Source organism: Triticum urartu, chromosome 5 (assembly GCF_003073215.2).
Source record: "Triticum urartu cultivar G1812 chromosome 5, Tu2.1, whole genome shotgun sequence".
Classification (NCBI taxonomy): domain Eukaryota; kingdom Viridiplantae; phylum Streptophyta; class Magnoliopsida; order Poales; family Poaceae; genus Triticum; species Triticum urartu.
Genome location: NC_053026.1, coordinates 261,088,923 through 261,097,245, shown reverse-complemented (window position 1 = coordinate 261,097,245; position 8,323 = coordinate 261,088,923).

Genomic DNA, 8,323 nt, shown 5'->3' with positions numbered 1-8,323 from the left:
CTGGGATCATCCGACCAGTATCCATCACGATGGCTCAGCCGCACTGGTCCTAGACCCAATAATTGATGGGTACCACCTGACTCGCGTCCTTATGGACGGAGGTAGCAGCCTCAATCTGCTCTATTAGGATACATGCGAAAAATGGGCATTAACCCATCACGGATCAAGCCCACCAGGACTACCTTTAAAGGAGTCATACCAGGTGTAGAGGCCCACTGTACGGGCTCAATCACACTAGAGGTTGTCTTCGGATCTCCGGACAACTTCCGAAGCGAGGATTTAATCTTCGATATCGTCCCCTTCTGCAGCGGCTATCACGCACTACTGGGTCGAACTGCGTTTGCTCGATTCAACGCAGTACCACACTATGCTTATCTCAAGCTCAAGATGCTCGGTCCACTCGGCATCATAACGGTCAATGGAAATACGGAACGCTCCCTCCGTACAGAAGAGCACACAACTGCCTTAGCAATAGAAGTATAGAGCGGCCTTCTCAAGCAAAACGTTATTTTGGCTGCCGAGCCCACGGACACCGTGAAGAGGTTCTGAACTAGCCTGCAGTAGGACAGCTCGCTCGTCAGGAGCTTGACTAGCAATCTGGCCTCCGTCCTAGTCCCGATCAAGTGGTGGCATTCGTGTCGCGCGTACATAACTACACACTCAAAATCCCATGGGCATCGACGGAGGCATAGCTAGCTTGTGATCCATAGTACGGCTCAACTGACATCGGATACACCCATACTTTCACTTTTACTCATTTCCTTTTCAGGTCTCAATCCTACAGGCCTCATCTGGTGGTCTGGTCATCAGTCCTCTTGAAGGATAAACACACCAAGACGGCGAGAAACACAGACATATGGGGGACTTTTTAGGTGATTCCGTTAATGATAACTTGACCTGTTTTTCAGGACCCACATGCAGCTCTCCCTTCATTTCGGCATATTAAATAGCCTATTGCTTATCGCACTACCTGTATCAATGCGCCTTGATGTACTAATTAAATTACAATGAGAATGTTTGTGGCTGGAGCTTTAGGTGTTGGGGAACGTAGTAATTTCAAAATTTTCCTACGCACACGCAAGATCATGGTGATGCATAGCAACGAGAGGGGAGAGTGTGATCTACGTACCCTCTTAGACCGACAGCGGAAGCGTTATGACAACGTGGTTGATGTAGTCGTACGTCTTCACGGCCCGACTGATCAAGCACCGAAACTACGGCACCTCCGAGTTCTAGCACACGTTCAGCTCGATGACGATCCCCGGACTCCGATCCAGCAAAGTGTCAGGGAAGAGTTCCATCAACACGATGGCGTGGTGACGATCTTGATGTTCTACTGTCGCAGGGCTTCGCCTAAGCACCACTACAATATTATCGAGGACTATGGTGGAAGGGGGCACCGCACACGGCTAAGAGAACGATCTTAGAGATCAACTTCTGTGTCTAGGGGTGCCCCTACCCCCGTATATAAAGGAGCCAAGAGGGGGTGCGGCCGGCCCTAGGAGGAGGCACGCAGGAGGAGTCCTACTCCTACCGGGAGTAGGACTCCCCCCTTTCCCTAGTTGGATTAGGACTTGGGGAAGAAGGAAGAGAGGGAAGAAAGGAAAGGGGGGCGCCGCCCCCCTCCTTGTCCAAATCGGACTTGGGGGGTGGGGGGAGGGGCGCGCGGCAGCCCCTAGGCCTCCTCTCCTCTTCCTCCACTAGGCCCATTAAGGCCCATTAGGTTACCGGGGGGTTCCGGTAACCACCCGGTACTCCAGTAAAATGCCGATTTCACCCGGAACACTTCCGATGTCCAAACATAGGCTTCCAATATATCAATCTTTATGTCTCGCCCATTTCAAGACTCCTCGTCATGTCCGTGATCACATCCGGGACTCCGAACTAACTTCGGTACATCAAAATATATAAACTCATAATGAAATTATCATCGTAACGTTAAGCGTGCGGACCCTACGGGTTCGAGAACAATGTAGACATGACCGAGACATGTCTCCGGTCAATAACTAATAGCAGAACCTGGATGCTCATATTGGTTCCTACGTATTCTATGAAGATCTTTATCGGTCAAACCGCATAACAACATACGTTGTTCCCTTTGTCATCGGTATGTTACTTGCCCGAGATTCGATCGTCGGTATCTCAATACCTAGTTCAATCTCGTTATCGGCAAGTCTCTTTACTCGTTTCCTAATGCATCATCCCGCAACTAACTCATTAGTCACAATGCTTGCAAGGCTTATAGTGATGTGCATTACCGAGAGGGCCCAAAGATACCTCTCCGACAATCGGAGTGACAAATCCTAATCTCGATCTATGCCAACTCAACAATAAAGTGATCTCGTTAATCAAATGACAACACATGTCTATGGTTAGGAAACATAACCATCTTTGATTAACGAGCTAGTCAAGTAGAGGCATACTAGTGACGTTTAGTTTGTCTATGTATTCACACAAGTATTCTGTTTCCGGATAATACAATTCCAGCATGAACAATAAACATTTATCATGATATAAGGAAATAAAATAATAACTTTATTATTGCCTCTAGGGCATATTTCCTTCAGTCTCCCACTTGCACTAGAGTCAATAATCTAGATTACACAGTAATGATTCTAACACCCATGGAGCATTGGTGTTGATCATGTTTTGCTCATGGAAGAGGCTTAGTCAATGGGTCTGCTACATTCAGATCCGTATGTATCTTGCAAATCTCTATGTCTCCCACCTGGACTAGATCCCGGATGGAATTGAAGCGTCTCTTGATGTGCTTGGTTCTCTTGTGAAATATGGATTCCTTTGCCAAGGCAATTGCACTAGTATTGTCACAAAAGATTTTCATTGGACTCGATGCACTAGGTATGACACCTAGATCGGATATGAACTCCTTCATCTAGACTCCTTCGTTTGCTGCTTCCGAAGCAGCTATGTGCTCCGCTTCACATGTAGATCCTGCCACAACGCTTTGTTTAGAACTGCACCAACTGACAGCTCCACCGTTTAATGTAAACACGTATCCGGTTTGCGATTTAGAATCATCCGGATCAGTCTCAAAGCTTGCATCAACATAACCATTTACGATGAGCTCTTTGTCACCTCCATATATGAGAAACATATCCTTAGTCCTTTTCAGGTATTTCAGGATGTTCTTGACCGCTGTCCAGTGATCCACTCCTGGATTACTTTGGTACCTCCCTGCTAGACTTATAGCAAGACACACATCAGGTCTGGTACACAACATTGCATACATGATAGAGCCTATGGCTGAAGCATAGGTAACATCTTTCATTTTCTCTCTATCTTCTGCATTGGTCGGGCATCGAGTCTTACTCAATTTCACACCTTGTAACACAGGCAAGAATCCTTTCTTTGCTTGATCCATTTTGAACTTCTACAAAACTTTGTCAAGGTATGTGCTTTGTGAAAGCCCAATTAAGCATCTTGATCTATCTCTATAGATCTCAATGCCCAATATGTAAGCAGCTTCACCGAGGTCTTTCATTGAAAAACTCTTATTCAAGTACCCCTTTATGCTATCCAGAAATTCTATATCATTTTCGATTAGTAATATGTCATCTACATATAATATCAGAAATGCTACAGAGCTCCCACTCACTTTCTTGTAAATACAGGCTTCTCCAAAAGTCTGTACAAAACCAAATACTTTGATCACACTATCAAAGCGTTTATTCCAACTCCAAGAGGCTTGCACCAGTCCATAAATGGATCGCTGGAGCTTGCACACTTTGTTAGCTCCCTTTGGATCGACAAAACCTTCCGGCTGCATCATATACAACTCTTCTTCCAGAAATCCATTCAGGAATGCAGTTTTGACATCCATCTGCCAAATTTCATAATCATAAAATGCGGCAATTGCTAACATGATTCGGACAGACTTAAGCATCGCTATGGGTGAGAAGGTCTCATCGTAGTCAATCCCTTGAACTTGTCGAAAACCTTTTGCGACAAGTCGAGCTTTGTAGACAGTAACATTACGGTCAGCGTCAGCCTTGTTCTTGAAGATCCATTTATTCTCAATTGCTTGCCGATCTTTTGGCAAGTCAACCAAAGTCCACACCATCTCATATTTCATGGCTTCAAGCCATTTTGCGGAATCTGGGCTCACCATCGCTTCTCCATAGTTCGTAGGTTCATCATGATCTAGTAGCATGAATTCCAGAACAGGATTACCGTACCACTCTGGTGCGGATCTTACTCTGGTTGATCTACAAGGTTCAGCAGTATCTTGTTCTGAAGTTTCATGATCATCATCATTAGCTTCCTCACTAATTGGTGTAGGTGTCACAGAAACCGGTTTCTGTGATGTACTACTTTCCAATAAGGGAGTAGGTACAGTTACCTCATCAAGTTCTACTTTCCTCCCACTCACTTCTTTCGAGAGAAACTCCTTCTCTAGAAAGTTTCCGAATTTAGCAGCAAAAGTCTTGCCTTCGGATCTGTGATAGAAGGTGTATCTAATAGTTTCCTTTGGATATCCTATGAAGACACATTTCTCCGATTTGGGTTCGAGCTTATCAGGTTGAAGTTTTTTCACATAAGCATCGCAGCCCCAAACTTTCAGAAACGACAACTTTGGTTTCTTTCCAAACCACAGTTCATAAGGCGTCGTCTCAACGGATTTTGATGGTGCCCTATTTAATGTGAATGCGGCCGTCTCTAAAGCATAACCCCAAAACGATAGCGGTAAATCAGTAAGAGACATCATAGATCGCACCATATCAAGTAAAGTACGATTACGATGTTCGGACACACCATTACGCTGTGGTGTTCCGGGTGGCGTGAGTTGCGAAACTATTCCGCATTGTTTCAAATGTACACCAAACTCGTAACTCAAATATTCTCCTCCACGATCAGATCGTAGGAATTTTATTTTCTTGTTACGATGATTTTCAACTTCATTCTGAAATTCTTTGAACTTTTCAAATGTTTCATTAAGTAGATATACCCATATCTGCTTAAGTCATCTGTGAAGATGAGAAAATAACGATATCCGCCACGAGCCTCAACATTCATCGGACCACATACATCTGTATGTATGATTTCCAACAAATCTGTTGCTCTCTCCATAGTACCGGAGAATGGTGTTTTTGTCATCTTACCCATAAGGCACGGTTCGCAAGTACCAAGTGATTCATAATCAAGTGGTTCCAAAAGTCCATCAGTATGGAGTTTCTTCATGCGCTTTACACCGATATGACCTAAACGGCAGTACCAAAAATAAGTTGCACTATCATTATCAACTCTACATCTTTTGGCTTCAACATTATGAATGTGTGTGTCACTACTATCGAGATTTAATAAGAATAGACCATTCTTCATGGGTGCATGACCATAAAAGATTTTACTCGTATAAATAGAACAACCATTATTCTCTGATTTAAATGAATAACCGTCTCGCATCAAACAAGATTCAGATATAATGTTCATGCTCAACGCTGGCACCAAATAAAAATTATTTAGGTCTAATACTAATCCCGAAGGTAGATGTAGAGGTAGCGTGCCGACCGCGATCACATCGACTTTGGAACCATTTCCCACGCGCATCGTCACCTCGTCCTTAGCCAATCTTCGCTTAATCCGTAGTCCCTGTTTCGAGTTGCAAATGTTAGCAACAGAACCAGTATCAAATACCCAGGTGCTACTGCGAGCATTAGTAAGGTACACATCAATAACATGTATATCGCATATACCTTTGTTCACCTTGCCATCCTTCTTATCCGCCAAATACTTGGGGCAGTTCCGCTTCCAGTGACCAGTCTGCTTGCAGTAGAAGCACTCAGTTTCAGGCTTAGGTCCAGATTTGGGTTTCTTCTCTTGAGAAGCAACTTGCTTGCTGTTCTTTTTGAAGTTCCCCTTCTTCTTCCCTTTGCCCTTTTTCTTGAAACTAGTGGTCTTGTTGACCATCAACACTTGATGCTCCTTCTTGATTTCTACCTCCGCAGCTTTCAGCATTGCGAAGAGCTCGGGAATAGTCTTATTCATCCCTTGCATATTATAGTTCATCACGAAGCTCTTGTAGCTAGGTGGCAGTGATTGGAGAATTCTATCAATGACGCAATCATCTGGAAGATTAACTCCCAATTGAATCAAGTGATTATTATACCCAGACATTTTGAGTATATGCTCACTGACAGAACTGTTCTCCTCCATCTTGCAGCTATAGAACTTATTGGAGACTTCATATCTCTCAATCCGGGCATTTGCTTGAAATATTAACTTCAACTCCTGGAACATCTCATATGCTCCATGACGTTCAAAACGTCGTTGAAGTCCCGATTCTAAGCCGTAAAGCATGGCACACTGAACTATCGAGTAGTCATCCGCTTTGCTCTGCCAGATGTTCATAACATCTGGTGTTGCTCTAGTAGCAGGCCTGGCACCCAACGGTGCTTCCAGGACGTAATTCTTCTGTGCAGCAATGAGGATAATCCTCAAGTTACGGACCCAGTCCGTGTAATTGCTACCATCATCTTTCAACTTTGCTTTCTCAAGGAACGCATTAAAATTCAATGGAACAACAGCACGGGCCATCTATCTACAATCAAACATAAACAAGCAAGATACTATCAGGTACTAAGTTCATGATAAATTTAAGTTCGATTAATCATATTACTAAAGAACTCCCACTTAGATAGACATCCCTCTAATCCTCTAAGTGATCACGTGATCCAAATCAACTAAACCATGTCCGATCATCACATGAGATGGAGTAGTTTCATTGGTGAACATCACTATGTTGATCATATCTACCATATGATTCACGCTCGACCTTTCGGTCTCCGTGTTCCGAGGTCATATCTGTATATGCTTGGCTCGTCAAGTATAACCTGAGTATTCCGTGTGTGTAACTGTTTTGCACCCGTTGTATTTGAATGTAGAGCCTATCACACCCGATCATCACGTGGTGTCTCAGCACGAAGAACTTTCGCAACGGTGCATACTCAGGGAGAACACTTCTTGATAATTAGTGAGAGATCATCTTAAAATGCTACCGTCAATTAAAGCAAGATAAGATGTATAAAAGATAAGCATCACATGCAATCAATATAAGTGATATGATATGGCCATCATCATCTTGTGCTTGTGATCTCCATCTTCGAAGCATCGTCATGATCACCATCGTCACCGGCGCGACACTTTGATCATCATCGTAGCATCGTTGTCGTCTTGCCGATCTTATGCTTCCACGACTATCGCTACCGCTTAGTGATAAAGTAAAGCATTACAACGTAATTGCATTGCATACAATAAAGCGACAACCATATGGCTCCTGCCAGTTGCCGATAACTCAGTTACAAAACATGATCATCTCATACAATAAAATTTAGCATCATGTCTTGACCATATCACATCACAACATACCCCGCAAAAACAAGTTAGATGTCCTCTACTTTGTTGTTGCAAGTTTTACATGGCTGCTACGGGCTTAGCAAGAACCGTTCTTACCTACGCATCAAAACCACAACGATAGTTTGTCAAGTTGGTGCTGTTTTAACCTTCGCAAGGACCGGGCGTAGCCACACTTGGTTCAACTAAAGTTGGAGAAACTGACACCCGCTAGCCACCTTTGTGCAAAGCACGTCGGGAGAACCGGTCTCGCATAAGCGTACGCGTAATGTCGGCCCGGGCCGCTTCGTCCAACAATACCGCCGAACCAAAGTATGACATGCTGGTAAGCAGTATGACTTATATCGCCCACAACTCACTTGTGTTCTACTTGTGCATATAACATCAACGCATAAAACCTAGGCTCGGATGCCACTGTTGAGGAACGTAGTAATTTCAAAATTTTCCTACGCACACGCAAGATCATGGTGATGCATAGCAACAAGAGGGGAGACTGTGATCTACGTACCATCGTAGACCGACAGCGGAAGCGTTATGACAACGCAGTTGATGTAGTCGTACGTCTTCACGGCCCGACCGATCAAGCACCAAAACTACGACACCTCCGAGTTCTAGCACACGTTCAGCTTGATGACGATCCCCGGACTCCGATCCAGCAAAGTGTCGGGGTAGAGTTCCGTCAGCACGACGACGTGGTGACGACCTTGATGTTCTACTGTCGCAGGGCTTTGCCTAAGCACCACTATAATATTACCGAGGACTATGGTGGAAGGGGGCACCGCACACGGCTAAGAGAACGATCTTAGAGATCAACTTCTGTGTCTAGGGGTGCCCCCTGCCCTTGTATATAAAGGAGCCAAGGGGGGATGCGGCCGGCCCTAGGAGGAGGCGCGCAGGAGGAGTCCTACTCCTACCGGGAGTAGGACTTCCCCCTTTCCCTAGTTGGATTAGGACT